Source organism: Temnothorax curvispinosus, unplaced genomic scaffold, assembly GCF_003070985.1.
Source record: "Temnothorax curvispinosus isolate PA1 unplaced genomic scaffold, ASM307098v1 QBEX01005011.1, whole genome shotgun sequence".
NCBI classification, from domain to species: Eukaryota; Metazoa; Arthropoda; class Insecta; order Hymenoptera; family Formicidae; genus Temnothorax; species Temnothorax curvispinosus.
The window spans coordinates 641,673-660,661 of record NW_020214791.1 but is presented as its reverse complement, the minus strand read 5'-3'; the positions used below and the strand labels follow the sequence as shown (position 1 = coordinate 660,661).

At 41.9% G+C, this 18,989-nt stretch overlaps 2 protein-coding genes across 5 annotated transcripts in view; one reads left to right on the top strand and one right to left on the bottom strand.

Moving 5' to 3' along the window:
• Positions 1-18,989, bottom strand: part of LOC112454335 — a 53,028-nt gene that overhangs the window by 11,693 nt on the left and 22,346 nt on the right. The window lies entirely within an intron of this gene.
• The window catches only part of LOC112454333, a 65,510-nt gene that overhangs the window by 25,787 nt on the left and 20,734 nt on the right, over positions 1-18,989 (top strand). The window contains exons 1-2 of one of the 4 annotated variants that reach the window (XM_025015648.1): positions 17,279-17,455; positions 17,606-17,713. The exons of 1 other annotated variant lie outside the window; for it this stretch is intronic. The gene's annotated coding sequence lies outside the window, so the exon portion shown is untranslated. Of the gene's footprint in view, positions 1-17,229; positions 17,249-17,278; positions 17,456-17,605; positions 17,714-18,989 lie in introns of those variants that run through there. 2 more of the 4 variants (XM_025015651.1, XM_025015650.1) reach the window with 2 other exon arrangements.

The following is an 18,989-nucleotide window of genomic DNA, read 5'->3' as shown; positions in this document are numbered from 1 at the left end:
CGATTTTGCCGCTAAGTTTACGCTCGCCACATTTGACGGCTGGCGCGCTGTCGTGTTTTGATAGGTAATACTCGGCTGGCGAACGCGATGTCGAGATATAACGTTTTCGGTGAGGATCGTTTCTCCTTCTCGTCACTCGTTGCAACTCGAGCGTAATCGTGTCTCCAATACGAACGCTCTTTTTTTCTCGAATAATGAAGTATTTTATAACTACACGAGAACGTCGGTCGACCCCTATATGGCTCGTTCTTATTATTTGGATCTTTTCCGCGAGAAATCGTGCATTGAACGATTCTTCGATGCAGGCCAATCATTTTAGTCAAGAAATTTCTCTGGTTGCGTGACAAGTTTCTTGTGGAATATCTTTAATATCTTTTTAACGTTTGTAGGGAAATCCGTGTTCCAGGTTCTAAATTTGAATTATGTAAAAGAGACAGTAGAAAACTAATTTTAATTTGTTCAGATAGACAAAATATGGGATTAAGGAAATCCGGCATGAATTACATCTAAAAGAGACAGTAGAAAAATAGTTTTAATTTGTTCAGACAGACAAAACATAGGAATTAAGGAATGCGGCATCTCGCTGTTCGTTCACCATCAGCTGGCATCTGACAAATTGAATTTACTTCGGCTCGATGGAGGGAGATTATCGTGTCACGACACGCCTTCCTTACGCTTCTAACTCCCGGGGAAAATCAAAGCCACGAGAGGCCTCCGTGTCAAGCGCCAATAAACTCCTCATGTTATTGTGACGCTACGATAAGCCGTTAAGGAGATGAAAGAAGTCGCCGAAGGTTCCCGGCGCCTCGAAGACCGTCGCTCGGATATTAATGTCGATATCCGATCCTGCTCCGATACGTATAACTGCTCACGGTATCACTGTCACGGTATCTTACTCCAGATATGACGTGTGTGCGGATGTATAGACTTTACGTTGGAATTTTTCGTGGCAGCAGTCCGCTCAGACTGACAGTCTGGTGAAAACGCAGATTTACTCTGACGAGCACTTTAGAAGACCGGAGAATCTCCGTGAGATTTATTGACGCTTGTAAATTACTGTGAGATTTTCGCTGTCATGGCCACTGTCTTCCAAGGTTGCTTCGTAGAAATGTAGAAACGCGCTTAGCCGCCCAACGGCTTTCTTTTAATAACAAAGATCGCCATTGTCAGCACACAATCCTTTTTCATATTTTTCTCTCCATCCTTGCACTTGGAGACATTTTCGGAGAATTATCTCGAGGTGCGAGCACACATTCAGTTGACTAACAAGTTACAATACCGTGTCGTAAAACTCGTTACATACATACGGCGAAAGAAAACGCAGAGAGAAACATCGTGAAGCGGCAGCGACACGCGAGATTTTTCAAATGTCTACATTTCAGCGGTAACAAATTAACATATCCGCCGTGCACTTTACACGCACGGCAGGTATTCCCGAAGCACTTGTAATCGCCCCATTCATGCACTTAAATGCTTTGCAATCGCAGAAGGGGGCTACTCAGACGCGTTTAAGCGATACGGCTACTGAGGTAGGCGAATCCTTATTATCCACTCAGACTGCATCCTCGTCAAGGAAGAAAATCTTAGCAAGCGGATAAGCGGCAAGCCACGCTATTTGAAAGGAAACATTAAGTTCCGTCTGCACTTGAGCACGCACGAACTGAGCATGCATGAGCATGCGAAAGGAAGAGGAAAGTGTAATCCTTTTTAGCTAGGAATTTTTTGAAATAATAAAATAACAAGCATTAATACTACAAACATTAATTCCTAAGAAAATTAATATAAACAGTCAATAGATGCTATAAGTGGTCGTTTAACATACGCTATAAAAGATACCAGGATTAAAGTTATGACTCATCACATATGTGGCGGCCCGATGATGAGAAATATGTGAATGATTTGTCGGCCGGTACATGGAAACGTGAAATATTGAGAACGCGGTTTCGTATGAGGAATTTTGCTAACCTGGCGTGCAAATACGCGGCCAGTCAAGTGGCTATTGACTAGGCTGACCGTTTAATGGCGCCGGAAATACCGCGCGAAACGGTCACACTCTCGCGTACTTTTAACGCCGCTTCTCGCAGGTAGTCATCGGGCTCTTTATGCACTGTCTGGAGAGAAAGGATATCCTAGTACATGCGTGGCATCCTTAAGCATCAAACGTCGAGACGAGATTCCGAGAAAGTTGGAAAGTATTGCTCGGATTTCAATGTGCAACAATGTCTCGATTCATGTTGTATTTTTTCCTTGTTAAATTAATTTAGTAATATTGATTGATATATATTTGAATTAATTCCGTTATAAATAATGCTCTAATTTCAAAGAAGCGTAATTTGAAGAATTGGAAACTCAGAAATCTTAAAATCAAGATCAAAACGGTAACATATATGTATATTGTATAGCTGTTTCTCGTAAAAGATAAACTAAGATAATAGGCGGATATCAATAAAATGGATGGAAATATAGTAAACGGTTAGTAATATCGGACAAGTGAAGAAATACCGAGGAGGTACTTCTAAGAGGATAAAATACATCTCCGTTAACAAGCTAGAAAGAAAGATGTAATTTAGAAAGAGAGGAAAGAAATAGCGTTATTGATTAAATCTACCGTTTAACCACGCTCGGCAACTTATTACGGTGGTAATGCAAAATCTCCACTTAGAAATGGTGCTTCTTCTTGAACCGGTACCCTTGTCCGGGAGCGAGAATGATGATCGAGAGTCAGTGCGATATACGGGTAGAGAAGAGCTCCATTGATCGCGCGATTTAACGATGTCGAATCGCTGTGGACATTACGTCGCTCTTTTCTCTCTCTTTGTCCTGGGACAGGCACGCGAGTTACAGCGATGTTACCGCCGGCAATTACCGGCAACATCTTCGTCTGTCCGAGTCGCCCACGGGGCGGATTACGTGGAACTGTCATTGTCGGAAATGATCGCGCCGATTTAAATCCGTCCCGTTCGCCGTTCGTTACCATTATCAAGACATACGCTACAGCGATAGTAATCGCCCCCTCCTCCCCTTTTTTAGTCGAAGTATTAGTGGTAGAACTGGTTTGTGTTTTTTATTTTAATTACGCCTGTAGCTAAACGTAGCGCTAGTTGAATCCTATCAAGAAAAATGCGCAACAAAGATAGCATTAATTTGCGCAAGTGGTCAAATTACTGATATCGAAATTTATCTTTGTAGATGAATGAAAAATGTCGATCTCATTACCGTATATCTATTTTAAATTCCAATCTTTTCATGCTCATTCAATTTCATTCAATTTTAATTTTAATTTTATCCAACGTGCGCGTACCTATCTCTGCAAATCTGTTATTAGCCTGTGTGGTCGCGTTTTGTAACTCGCGTCGTATCCTGCAATTTGAAGATACGGTTCGCCAGAGCCGGTACTACGTCGATACTCATTACCCAACGATACTTTTCTACGTCGCGCTTTATCGGTCGCCTACGGAAGTCCACGTGTTTGTCTATCAGTTTTGATGTCGATTACCGCGTAGTCATTTGCATAATCGCTGCTGCTTGATAGCGTTCGTTCAACGCATCATGCACTTTACTTTGCTCAAGAGAGCAACGTGCTTTGAGAGAACTTTGGGAATTTTCGCGATTCAAGAATTAGAATTTTTGGCAAGATCGACGATATGTAAATTGTCACGTACGAGCAAACGCGTTATTTGCACCAGTTCCAAAAATTCCTATCGGCTACTTGTATTCGTTCGCACCTACACGTGGAATGTCGTTAATTAAGTGCGTAAACATTTCGCTATTGAATATACATGTCATTTCACGGCGCCAGAACGCCGATTTCGTTACATCGCGCGCATTGCTGCACCTCGACGGTCTCGCGAACGTTACCAGCCACGAATTGATTTATTTGCTCTGAATGGCGCCCATGCGGATGACGGGTGATCAATAAAGACGCATACCTCGTGACAAGCGTGAAAGCTGGTCCCGTCAACCGGCAGCGGTGTCGCGCTGTATACACTACATACTACATTACTACAACATCATTAACCCACTTTTTCATTATCCGTGGCGATCGACGGTCGCCGTTACCTTGGGAATGCGCTACCTCGGGTTAGAATTTCGTGGAAACACGGGCAAACTGTAAACTCGCGTTGCGAAATCCCGAAGAATGCCTCTCCGTGTTAGAGCCGGCACTTGACGAGAAAATTCTAATCGGTTTATCGATCTCGTGATAATTATAGCTACGACGATTCCAATCGAATCATCAAGCCGATAATAATAAGACGTTTTTAGTCGTTAATCGGATTATTTATTGCACTCTTGACAGTCGAGCTGTATATGCTCATCATTTAATAATCACATTAAATTATAAGCTTCGCTACGAACATTCTCCTCCAGCATTTAAATTCATAAAGTGCACCCGTGGCATCGTTCCAACGTGCTAAGTGTGTTGCAATCGGGGTCGTCCATCAATTTTTTCTTCGAAACGCTTTGTCATTCTGCGAGCTGACACACAAATTGTTCGTCACACGTACGCGCGAATATCGGCAGGGCCTAACAGATTTATCGTCGAGCGGTGCGACTCAAAGAGACGACGTTTCCTTCACCACGCGCGATGATGCACAACCTCGTATGATCGCCGCCTGCCTAGAATGCGTTCTAGGTACCCCGACCAGATTGGATTCGAAGCCGAGGTTAAGACGTAAAGTAACGGCCCCCCTGCTGTGCACCCTGTCGCGACGGGTCAGCACTCTCGTGTGTACACACGCGTACACGGTACACGCGTTCCAGACGAATAGAAGCGACAGGAAATTGCACACGAAGAATTTCAATCTGTGGGAGCACAGTAGAATTTAAAATACAAAAGTCAAAAAAGAATAAATTCATAAAATAAATTATACAATTAAAGCGCCAAAAAGAGCTTTGAGTTTATGCCCCGTACAGTTACATAAAATTAAATAAAATTAAAAAGTAAATAAAAATAAATATATATTCTTTCTATACGAATGTGTATTTTTTTAAGACGTCTATTCAGATTTCAATCGTGGATTCTGAGCGGTTATGCGAATCGGACCTTCGTAATTCGATCCGCATCTCTAGAGACCGCAACGAAAAGAGAGTCTAAAAGAAAGTGTAAAAGTACTGGGTTCCGTTGTTTAAACAACGAAAGCCTTAATCAATGCGAACTTGTAAATCAAATTTTATCGAGCGTGTAATACGAATGAGGGTCGCGCCATTATCAAATTTCTATACCGCGAATTAACGATGACATGATTTTATTCGCTACGGTAAGATCTCCCCGTTACACACACACATGTTGTTCTGTTTAACGTAATATTCAGAAGCTTACGAAGGCCCGTACTGTGTGTATTTCGGGTCATAAAACAAATCCCGCATTCGTACATTTTTTTTTCGTGCGCATGTCGACTGATTTATACGCGGCAACACCCTATTTCGTAATCCACACGTAAGCTTTACATTTCTGAGATTCAGGATTCAACACGTGGTGTTTCTTATCGCTTCACCGGGGAAAGGACTGGTTATGATTGTAAAGGGTTGATTGTAAAATGTCATCTGGTGATACTTTCACCCGAGGAAAGCGGGCTTTCGTCGTAATAAAACATTGTTTTCACAGCTGAGATACATTTTCGTTGTCAACTTTTTTTTGTTGTCATTAACATTAATCAAGTGGGATTATATTTTTAACAATTTACAGAGCTGTGTCTATTTTTAGTATCTTATAGAATTGGGAGATGCACTGATAAAATCGCATGCTCAAACTCAGCATGGTTTAATGCGGAATTTGTGTCTTTAATTAATCGAGAGAGCTAAGACGGAAGTTAGTAAATTGTCGGAATCTCTTTTGAGGGTCGATAACACGAAACGGCATGTTGTTTCAAACACGCGTGTGAACACAGTCGTTCTTCTTCTAACTTTCATCTATAAATACTTTTAACGAGGTTCATTGAAATGACCACAGGTGGTCACTAATTCTTTTAATTTGTTTTCTGTCGTAGTTTCGAGTAGAAGTTATTGGCGTTGAAAACATTATTTTAGATTTTAATGCACTATTTGTGGAATTCTTGCAATATGGAATTAATTACATTTTATCATTAAGGGACATTTCTAATAAAATGTTTAAGTTACAATAATAATAACCTTCTGATGTTGCATACCTTTGCGTCTTAAGTTTGCGCAAGTCAGAGCCAATATAGAGATATTAGCTCATATTAATATCTCTTCTCCCGCGTCAAAGCGTGTCTTCGCCTCAAAATCGAAACATCTTTCTGATCAAAGCTAATTTCCTCTGCGATTCCGAGAAACTCTTGGCACGACGTGACACACGGAAGGCGCCAAGTCGAAACCGTCATCGCTATGCATCTTTCGGCATCTTAGAAATCGCAATAATTCGCATAAGCAATCCATGGTAACATCGATTTCTAGGGCACCCAGAAAACCGACATATAGAAGCTATTTTAGTAACATGTTTACTCGCGCAATTGAAATCTTAATAAATTTTGCGAATTATATTGTTGAATGTATTATCTAAAATTGTATCGACTAGTTGCAAGGATTGCGAAGTGCAATCGGTATCGGATGAAGTATGCGGGCGCGTTCCAGTGCAGCGTACTAAATGTGTTGCAGCCGTGGCGCGACTCGGGATCGATTAGGGACGCTTCTCCTGCGGTGCAGCAAAGGACGAGGAACCAAAGGGTCTCCCTGACGCGTATGGTCTTTTTGTTTCCCGGCAAATCGCCAGCGCGCCAGAAGGAACCCACGACCTTGCCGCCCACAATCCCGTCAACTGTCAGAACTGTCAGTGTTTTGCAGGTGTGGTCGTGTTGCTCGTTTTTCCTTCTCGCGCATTTTGTATTTCCATCATTGTCGTTGCTATTATGTTCGCTGTTTTGCGCGCGGTGGGCTGCTTCCTCGACTTTCTGTCGCACCCGCCGTTATATAAATCATTTCAAAATAATAATCTTTGAATAAAAAACAAAATAGTCGAGTGTTAAATTAAAAATATTTATAGCACTTTGCATTTCAGATTTTCTTCACCATAAGTGAGAAAAACATTGTACGAAAGTCTACTAAATCTACTAAATTTCTCATATTTATAGTAGTAACGCGCCTTTTGCGAGTCTTCTTAAGATTAGAAATAAACACGTTTAGACATGTGTGCGTATATATGTGTATGTTTTAAGAAGCAAACATCAACCTGGTGCAATAGAGTCGTTAGAAAGTCGCTAATAAGTCTTGTGCTGTATCATAAATATAAAAAAATTTGCGATAACAGTCATCTTCGTTTTTATTCTCGATTTATATCATCTCTTCTTATTTTTATCCTAAATCTGATATTATTTTATTTAGAAATCTTATAATTTATAATTTTAATACGTTTGATATGTCATATATCGTATTTTATGCGATTACACGTGAAATGGCTCGCAAGCGCGGTAAGGCGACATTCATTTAACGTGTATTCAGGTCCGGCCGCAGTTTATGCGGTCGTCGTGACACACACGTGTCGCGCACGCTGTGCATTAGACGAATTACAGGTCGAGATCTGGTGGTTCGTTAACGAGATAAAGCATTCTCCAGGGCGAGCGGCTCGTTGTCAGCCGTAGAAAGCCGTTGCCATCTGACACTCGTCGCAGTGTTATTCTTTTGTGAGTCACGCCATCAGAATTATGAGACCGCCAGTTCGGCGAAGTTAAAAGAATATATATCAACGTTATTAAATTACACATATTGGAAATTGCGCGAGATGATTACGGAGAAAACATAATCTCTCTTTGTACACACTTTTATCTGAAGAGAGGAAATGGCAACGCATAATTCAAACACTTCTATAGTATCTGAATTCTCAGGTGGAATCGTCAGGAGAAATCTGTGACGAGCGATTCGAGATTAACACACGACTTAAAATCAAAACGGTCTCGCCTCGCGTTATCCCTTCTGTTGTAAAATATATATGATTCCCGCGAGATATAATCCCTTTCATTTCTATGCTCGTCGAGCAGGTCGCAATATTCTGTCGCGCGTGTATGTACCGTTGCTGGATACATTTTTCAAGGCGCGTACGACAATCTTTAATCGCGTATCGGCCTTCGTAAAGGTGGACTGTATCTTTTCGGCTTTTATCGCGCCACTTCGACGACCGGGCCCCATAATGCCACAAATGAGGTCTGGTCTCTCGGGTACAACAACTACGTAATCGCCGGTATCACGAAATGGCTCGCTTAATGCCGGATTTGAGGTAGCCAGTTTCATTAAGTGCCCTACATCCGCCTTCGCACCAGTTCTTGACTCGCTCCCGATGCTATCTGACCGCGTTCTTCCCCCCTCCCCTCGGCTTTTAATAAACGGTCTCTCGTCTGATAATCGTTTCCATCATTCGTTTACAAAGTTATCCCGTGAAACGAGGACTGCCCGATGATCAATTCCTCTTAACGATTTCTCGCTTTTCTCTCCGTTTTTAATTATACTGAAGTTATTTATAAAAATCGCGGTAATAGCCAGCCGCACTGACAATAAATGGTACAGCTTCTCAGTGTATGTTTAGTTTAGATTCCTTCGTTCGCAACATAGCGCTTCGTAAACTAAATAAGAAACTTCTAGGAATCGCCCTCGCTAATTTGCTGTAAACAGTAGTCGCTTTCGGGCAAAGGGTAAAAATATCAAATTCCTCGAAACACGATAGCGTGAGGTGGCGGTTTTGAGAGCTCCGAAAGCGCCGCGTTAGTGAAAGGTTTTTCCGGTGGACTCGTAGGTATGCTTTGAAAACGGATAAGCTCCGCTGCTCCGACCGGCATTTTCGGCACGGGTCTCTCCCGTAGCTCGTGCTAATCCAAGACATCGCCGGCGCGTCGCGACGAGGAATCGTGAGATCCCGAGAACAAACATGTAGCGAAGGTTGCTTCTTCCCTATCTGGTGGACTTGTTTGTTCTCTCTCGCTCGTCCGTCTAAAATCCACATAATTACTGTGAGAACTGAGCGCCGAGAGCCACCGCGTATAGCGCGCTGCACGAGGTTGGTGGGAAAGGGAGAAAGATTCGAGGACCGTGCCCTCAAAGGGATACGTTTGCTTAGGTGGTGGTCGATCTTTTGTTTCTGTATCTTGTCTTCTCTCCGTGAGAGAAGGGTTGCCATCTTTCCTCCCGCTTGGAGTGGAGCCACTCAGAATGGGATCCTCGTCGACTCCATCGCATCGTCGCCCGCGATCGCTAACGCGCGCACGGCTGTGTGAACGGAATGTAACTCTTCTTCTTGTGTACGTGTCGCGGGCTGGCATGGTCAAATATTGAGGAACATGTGAACGGTAAATAATCGGGTGGAGTTAAGCCCAGCGCGATTCCTGTCCGATATTTACCTCAATTTAACGGTATCCATAGACGAGAATTTGTTTCCACGAACGATCGTCGCGCGAATGCATTTCTATTTACTACTCATAAATGAAAAGCATCTAGTGAGAACGAACATACATATTGGATGTGCCATACTCTGCCAGCTTTCCTTTCTTAGTTCTGACGCCTTCGGCGGACCGATAGGGATTAAGCGCGCAACCTCGCACTTTATCGTCTCGCAGACGTCTTTCAACGTCTCGGAATAGCGCGTACACGTGACATTCAATAGACGAGTAATTCTTGCTTTTTTTTTTACCACGACCTGGAGCGATGGAGCTTGTCATCGACTGCCGCGAACATTACGAGATATTGAGAATCAGGCGATAATCTAAGGATTTACGTTAACGCCGGCGATTTATTTATGGCCGAGGCTCTATGTCGTGAACTTGAAATCGTACGGACCAACGCTTGGGAAAAAGATCAGATGAAGCAAAACATCATAATAAAGTCACGTCTCGTAAAGCCGTCAGTTGAGTCATCTTCGAGGTCAAAGAGATGTTATCTTTCTGGCGAGACGTTTCACAACCAATGTCGACAATGCAAAGTTTCTATGAAGAATCCGTCTTCTGCTCTTTTCGTGGGAGATGAGTGCCTATTGCAAGAGTTAGGCATAGAGTAAAATCGAATAAACTGTATCCAGTATCTCGTTTTAGAAAATTTATTGAATATTTTTCATAATAATTAATTATATCTTTGAATATATTTTAGTATTTATTTTTTAAATTAATTTTGATTTAAATCCATAGGTTAGGATACTATGTCCAAGCAAGCTACGTACCATTTAAATATAGCACCAGATATTATCGTAAGAAATAGAAATAAGATCACTGACTCTAGTCTAATTATTTCTATGTTCGCTATATGTATAATTACGGAATACTATATGTATAATTACTCACTGGCTAAAAGTGAGATATTATTTTCAGATACGATTTAATCTTAATTTCCGTAATGTCTGGCATTGATGGGCAATTTTATCTCGATTTTCTTGTGACATTCGAATCCCGGATCGGCTTACGCATTTTTTCACGCCTCCTCGCGCGAATGGATCTGTTAATAAAAAAATAAATAAAAAACACCCCTACGTGAACATGTCGATCGAAGGCGCCAGCCGCCTCCGGTCTTTATTGTCCATGCTATCATACCAGACACTAACATGACTGTTAACCACGGTTGTATCGTGCTGTTAACAATAATGATACTTATTATTAACCGCTCGCCCATTGATTTACCTCGAGAAACAAACCGCTAGTAATGCATCATCGACGTCGGACATATCGGTGCGGATGCAAATCTATCGGGTGACACGTGACATATTCAATCAGAGCCGGTTCACAGCTCGCCGTGCCCCGTATTAACGTATTCGCCATTCGATGCGTTCTCTCGGAGCGCCGGAGTTGATAAAGCAGCAACTCATTTGTAACCCGGGCTTATGGACGACTTACGGACAGTATGGTAATGCTCCCGGTATTCATGGTGCGTGACATACTATTGTAACACGCTCGTAAAACGGATGCAAATGTACAGCCGTGTTGCTAAATGCCTTCAATCATACATTAGACACGTTACAACCGTGGAACCTGCGTCAAGACAAGATTCCAATGCGTTCATATGCGAAAAACACACGGGTTTCCGCTGGCGACTGTTGTGCAAGATAAAACGGGCAGATTGATAAAGGGAGGAGAGACGGATTATATAACTCTTCGAGTAAGATCTATCCGTAATGTAACGTGCTATCTGTGGAAAGAGAGGCCCACGAGATATTTGAAATTTCCAACCGTGTTAACAGAGTTACGCGCTATTGACAGGAAGAAAGAGAATTATTGCCCGTTAGTGGCAACGGTTGCAACTGCTACCAACAAGGTGCGATTTGTGTGTCGCCAATACGGGTTCCCCGGTGCCCGCCCACAACCATTTCTCCGCGACGGTAGGCCGTAGTTAGATACAATCAATTCGTAGGCCGTTCTTGTCTGCGACATGCACCTAGAGAACGATTCTGCACCACGAATAAGTGTTACTGTATTGACGTTTATTTATACGACTCGAGAGGTTGAACGATAAGATAGACCTTGTTGCCGAATTTTTTTTATCCGGAGAAAAATCCCGAAATTCTGAGTATAATCCAAGTATTGTTAAAAAATGCTGCACGAATTTGAATGTTAGTCTATTTTATTATTCATATTGTAGAATATAATTTTTGATGTTATACATGAAATATGTAATCTACTATCATTTAGATATTATGTATTTTCATTACATATTTAGTGTTAGATGTGGCTGTCGTGTCTTAGAAATTGTTTCGGAAATATAATTTATGAATGTACGTCGTATTTATACCAAAATGAATATTTTAGCCGTGGGGTCGCGTTATTGATTAAAAATTTCAGACGTAATTCAAGGAGTAAGAGGAAGCCATTAATGCATTAGCCGAGGTGGCGAGAAGGTGAATGAGAATAAACGAAGTGAGAAACGTTTAGAAGGAGCGGCCCCTTTACATTAAAACCCACTCTCGGCATTTATCATCACTGTAGCCGCTCTAATCCCTCGATTAAACCTCAACGCGCGATGAAACTGGATTGCCGAGGTACATTTACTGGAATTTCTGCCGATTTAATCTACGTTGCGTTACATCTATTGCGACCCAACAAAAAAAAAGACACGCGATGAAATTAATCACTTGTCAGATTATCGCAAAGCTTGAAGACGCGAGCGGTTTCACGACGTTACATAACGTTTCTTACACGAGTCGATTAAAAAAAAATTATGCGACATGCATCCGAGTGTTCTTCTTCTGACAAATTGAGTGCGCACGATAGACATTTCATACGTAATGCATTTCTTCGTTAAAACGGTTTCGTTACTGTGTTACGAAGCATCCCTCTCTCCGCGAGAGAGGCACGTATAACGACTATAATTAATATTTCTTTTAATTATATCACTCGCGTCCTTATACGCAATTACTCAGTAAAGAATTCTCGTTTTGATGCCACAAAACAGGTTCACGGGTATGGCGTTTCACTTACGATAATTGCAAATAATAATAAATAATACGGTGGCGAGTTAATATCACATAGCATAAGCGATTTTCCTCATAATGCGCGACTACGGACGCGACGTACCTAATAATATGGTAAAAACTTAACGATAGTCCACGCGATAAGATTGCCGAGATACCGATCTTTGCGAAATCGCGGTGCATGTAGAATTAAAGTTCCTACTATCTCTTGTCGCGTATGACCCCGTGAGTTTTTTAACTGATCGTGTGTCTGTCGATCCAAAGGTCTTCTTTGAAAAGTAACATCGGAACATAGCTATTATAGTAATTGAAGGAAAAGTGAAGAATGGCACCGCATCACGCATTATCATTCCTTAAGTGATTATTTACATACACTTGTAATTTTTTCCCATCGATTCTATGTGTAAATCTTCAATCCTTATTTACTTGAAATTTACTTTCACCTTTTAGATTCAGCTTTGGCAAATAATTCTTTCATTATAAAATATAAGTCCTCGATTAAAGAAGAAATGTTGGTATACAAATTTAAATTACTCTCGAGTGAAATCGCGGCGAGGCCCATTTTCACGGGACGTCTCATTATACACCGAAATAACAAATCGCCGCGATAAAAAGGCATGAAATCAATTGGAGACATGACGCAGAAATAACAAGTGTGCCGGCCGCTAATGCACGCGGGTTCGTAGAGGTCCTGATGTACCGACGCGATTTATCATACTGTAAAACGACCCAATGGGTGTTAGCTGTCAGGTCGGTCGACCGCCGATTTGTCAACCGGTGGCTTGGCTCTACTCTGCGCGCGAGCTTTGACTAACTTTGTCGCGGTGGTGAATCGCGGTGGCCGGCCGATGCCGGTAGCGATGGCATCTCGACTTCGCGCTAATGCGACCGTCAGAATGACACGCTCGAGAGTGCATAAAAGCGCAGATCGTATATCAAACAGGCTCCTCTGTCCGTCTTAATCCCTTAGCTCGTGCCGTTTTAGTTGCACTTTCGCTTAAGTATCTCGAAAGAATTCCTTGCGGTTTCTATGATTTTTTATCGCAATATCATACTCAATCTTATACTCAATATTTAAAAAAAAGAAGGAAATACTAAATACACGCGAATTAAAATATATTTCAATTATCCTTTCGCGTGAAATAATATTTTCTAGATGTAATTAAGTTTCTTTAGTCGTGACTCGGTGATGTTGAAATAATGCAAACAGCAAGTGCATGTGCGAAATGATAAAATTGAATAAAGACGTAGATGCAGATTTTAATCGATTCCGATCGATTCTGCTTACGTTAAGTAGTTTCTATTAAGGACGAAATATATTCCGAGTCATTTATAGTCAAGATTCAATTACTCGCATCGTGTGCAGTGCGACATATAGACTGAAAGAATTTAAAATTACTATTAGCGTTATAGATCGACTTAATCGCTTCAAATATTCATTGACTCGGTACCTCCTGTTACAAGTATTTTACGAAATGGGACGCCCAGCTCAGTAATAACTCACGCAACTGATATTAACTCTTCACCGTTCTGCGCTTTGACTCGTCATATTTCATCTGCGCGAGATGTCATAAATTACCAGCCATACTTTTAAGTCAAATTATTATGTTCTTATGATAAAATGCTTTAATGTAAGTTCTGTGTAACTGAAATTGCAATAAATTATAAGTGTTAATGCACAATAATTGGACACATGAAATCTTCTTAATTAGTAAATTGCCGTGACATTTAGGTTAATGATAAATGAAAAATGCCGTTTATAAACGCGGAACTTTGTGCACGCTTCATTGTCGACGCACCGTCGTCGAGAAAAAAAAATTACGGTCTTTACGGTAAATCCGTATAAACGGGAGCTTTTAAATTCCGGCGACTGGTTGGTATGCCATCGGCGCGGCCCCTCGCAAATTTGCAGTCTCTTTACCGCGTAATGACATTACGCCGTTACGGCATCCTCGTGTTTTCACCCTGGTTTATGCATTTATGCACAAGGGGGAGGAGGAGGAGGTGGATGGTAAGAAGAAGAGGAGGCGGAGGTGAGAGATGCATCTCTCGGGAACGAGCAGGTAGGGATAATGAGAGGGCGGCCGATGGTGCCGGTTTAATCATCTCGCGAAACACCTAACGGCTGTTACTCACGACGTCGTTGACCACGATTCGCCGTCGCCGCCGCCGTGAGGAATCGTATCCCCGGCATGAGTCTGCTCAATGAGGAATGTCTCTCGGTATGAATCACCTCGTAAGTTACTCAGCCGTGCGCTTTTTTCAAACCACTCACCGAGAGCGATTGGCAGCCTCGGGTGAGTTTGCACGTGTACAATCACTTGAAAGTGCTATCAATTTCTGACGCGAGATGATCCCGGAACTTTAGGGTTTTGCCTTTTATTCTTTCTCTTGCCATTTAATATCTAATCTTACGGTGACCAACATTGTCCGTCGACGAAGATTACATAATCATTATGTAAAGAAAACGTGTGCGAAATGCTAAACCAGTGCGCTGAAATGTCACATCGGTGTTATCGTGATATTATACCGCTTGAGGTAAGAAAAACACGTGACCGAAACGGCGAACGTTTGCAGTCCGCGCGCAAAAAAAACGAGGTCCAATCTGACAATCTTTAATGGTCGACGATTACGCTTACATGGATATATTGTGCAGTCAGTAATTACATCTTGTACAATGATACCGCGGGAGGACAACACGTCGCCGACAACACGTGCGCGCTTTAATCCCATTCATAAAACCGATGGCGCCGTAATTACGGGGTCACATGATGTATGCACGTACAATCATTGTTCTGGTATCGATTTCTGATTGCAGTCGGTACACGATATCGTCGTTGACGCCGCCCTCTTGTTACTTCTGTAAAAATGTAGCAACCGTCTCTGATCACCGTCCGACCTCGGTTGCTCCTTGAAGAGGAGAGAGATACAAAAAGGGGAAAAGATTGAGTGTCTCGAGACGCTCTCTCGGAAGCCGCGATTAGGCTACGGGTCGTATTAGGCGTAAAAGGAGCGCGACCTCGTGCTCGCGCACGACACACGGTAAATTACCGAACGACAAGCGGCGTGATGGGATCTGACACAATATTTTTACGCTCGTCCGACGGCGCGTACGAGGTCCCATTACTTATTCGTAATGGGATTAGAGCGCATCGCGCGGTGATGCAATCCGCTACGAGAAGTCCGGAGCGGACCGCGCGCAGCGAAAATTGATAAAACAGCGTCTCCGAAAGCTGTACCACTTGTCGCTTTACGGGGCGTTAGGCCATGAAATTGTAATTTAATTGCTTCTCCCGCGAGCCGTTCCTGTGGCAGTGATTGCGGGTCGGCCGACCGGTCGGTCGGTCGGTCGCAATTTGCATCCTAAATTAAAAAGCCTCTCCCGAAGACCCGGACTCGCCGACTATCGCTCGCCGCGAATCGAGCCGCGCGATAAGTTTTGCACGCTAAGGCGTTGTTCGTTAATTATGCATGAGCGGACTGCTATTATAATATTCGGCCGATGTTCGGGCAAACAATGTACAAAACACTCATCTAATTATGCTACTGCGTGTGGCCGAGTTGCGGTTCAGGAGACATTACGATCTTCCGCACTAACGAGCTGAATCGCACGAATCGACATCGACATGATTTTAATTTAAATAATGTTTCCTTCGGAGAACATCGCAAAAAAGCGCGCGCTGGGAAATATTAATATCCGTGTGCTCTCGCATCTCTTTTTCCTATCAGCCAATTAGAGTGTTGATTTACACTCGTCGGGTCACCGAGCTCTGAATGAATTAATTATTGCGATGGATTATTATTTTTTGCTCGTAAAAGCGACTAATTAAAAGGCTGCGCTTGCACCTTGCTCGCTTTTACGACTTCTCGCAAAAAGTTGCTCACTGGAGAATGTTTACATTATTTATTACACAAGTGTACACCTTAAGTAACTCGATTACAGTCGAATTTACATAGTCGGGTCGAGGGTGTTTGAACCGGCTTGTAAATCTTGAGTATCGGAGGTAAATGGTTTCCTCTATTCACATTAAAATACCAAAAGTCTCGTCTCTTATATAGATATATTCGAACGATAGTATCAAATCTCTGAAAATTAGCTGAATTAATGGAAGCACGCGGATAAATATATGAGAACGTTTATGAATTCGTATACTTTTCAGTTTTAAACGACATAAATCATAAGAGATGAGCGATAGCAATGATAAACTAACTTGCTAACACAGTCTAGCTTTTCGACGAATGACTATTACAGATCATAATTTATTGATTTGTCGAGTTGTTTGACACACACACGTGGATCCTTCTAGCGAGATAAACATGTAAAAGCTGTCGTAGGCCGCGCGAGGATTCATCATTCTACTTCATATCCTTTCCCCCTCTGTTCATCTCTCTCTCTCTCATCTCCTCGCGCGATTTGTCTTCCTTCGAGTTCGCCGCGACGGCTGTCACTCCGCTGACACCGAGATCACGCTCGATTATGTTTCTCTTGCGATATTCGACACGATAATGGGAAGCTAGTTTGCCGTTGTGCCCACAGAACGCCGAATGAAATTTGCATAAACATTAGTCACGTTCCCTTTCTTATATTCCGATACGTATCACGGCGAGCAAAGTAGATTACGATGCCAACCGCGCGGCGTGACGTGGAAACGTCAGCGATTCGCAAAAAAACCGGTCGATAGTGGTCAGATAATAATCGCGAAACAATCGTCTTATTAGAAATTACACTTTCAAATAACCGTTATGACGCTACTCGGTCAATATTGATTGTCATTCAAATCGAAACGTTTCATTATAATCGGCCGCGTAACACACGACATCCGTGTATCGATAACAGCGCCGTGAGAACTGAGGAAGGTAAGTCAGTGCGAGAACTAGGCAGTTAACGAAAGGAAAATAAATAAGGAAAGTAAAACGATGCCTCGAGATTACAGCCGAAATGGCCTCTGTTTGCCTTTGAAGTTTACTGAGACGTTGACATCGATGCGACTATAGTGATGCAAATGAGATTTTTCTCCGATTTCTGTGAGGGTCCTCCGTATTTGACGCATTTAAAAATAATAAGTGAGTTTAACGTCGATTTAATATTCCTTATGTAATATTATGTAATGCTATGCTGTAACATTCTATAAAGTCGTGATAATATTAGTGTCGATGTAGAAGATTATAAAAATATCATTGATGTGTCTGAGATCGCTATTTTATTATAAACAGTTTTTTGAGAGAAAGCAGTGTCCACTCCGAGATGACGCAAGGAGCCGTGACGTTTACGTGCTGATACTAGCGCGATTTTTACGACAGCTCCGGTATTCCAAACAATCCGTGAGTTCTAGTGTTTATGGCGCGTCTGGTAGCTTTTACTATTACGCTCTTCCGGTAATTTGGACGATTAACATTATTACCGTGTATATGTATGTGTACATGGCGGTGTAGCTATGTATATCTGTATAATGTTTCTCTCTCATTCTTTTTTGCGGATTGAGAGATAAAAATTACGAGGCTCACAAGATCCTTAATGAAGTCGAGAAATTTGCATCTTTTTTCCAGAAATACCGTCAGATTTATTAATATTTTACTACCTGAACTTTTTTCATGAGGTAAGCAAATTGAAATGTTAAAAGTTTAGATCTTAGTTCCAATGGATTCGCTTTCTCCCGTGTCTTCTTTGGTTCGGCTTTGAAGCATATCGCGGCATAAATGCAGCCATTAAATCTCAACATTCAAAGTTAACGGTCTGTGAAACTCGGCCACTGGGAACGCGGCTACGCCGAAAAAAAGCCACAAAGGCGAAAGGTAGCGGAAAGAATAAAAGAGTTAGTAATTAATAGTAAGCGTACATGAAGATGATCATAGTATATATTTATCAAATATATCTAATGTACGTCATTTGTTCACGATATAATTTATATATAAAATTGTTAATTGAGCAAATTGAATTCTTATTGTATTACAAGTATTAAATGATCTTTTAAGTTGAATTTTTAGATTAAAACTCGTACAATTAAGTCATATTAGATAAGCTGGAATTAGATTTATCTGACAATCACGTAAAAGCTATCACAACATTCGACGGCGTTCAGTGAAAATATTTCCGATCATACCATTAACATTACGGTACTTATTCAATCAACTCGCTTATTCGAATCGAATTAATAAAACATGAGCGCGATTGTGCGGTATTGCACGGAAAATGATCGATCTCCCAAAAGCGAGGGAAAAGCTGATCTCGCGCGTCACGCGCTATTAAGCCCAGACTTGTGGCGTTCGCGCAAAACACAAAAAAAAACCGTTTAAAAACAGTAAATATGTCACTGCGGTCGCCTACGAGACTTTTTTCGTTCGCGGTTCGCGGTTCCAAGATTTACGCAGCCGGCGCTAAATCAAGGAGAAAGAGAGAAAGAGAAACAGAGAGAAAGAGGCATTCTGCTGTTCTCGTCTGGACGAGAGGTGCCGCGGTTAAAATACCAGACGTATATAATGCAGCACCGAGTGCTCTCGGCGTTATGGAGGTATAATACGAATGAATAATTGTGATTTTAATAAAACAATGAAATTTGATCATTCTTTTTATGCTTGCGAGATTTCGAAGAAAGACATT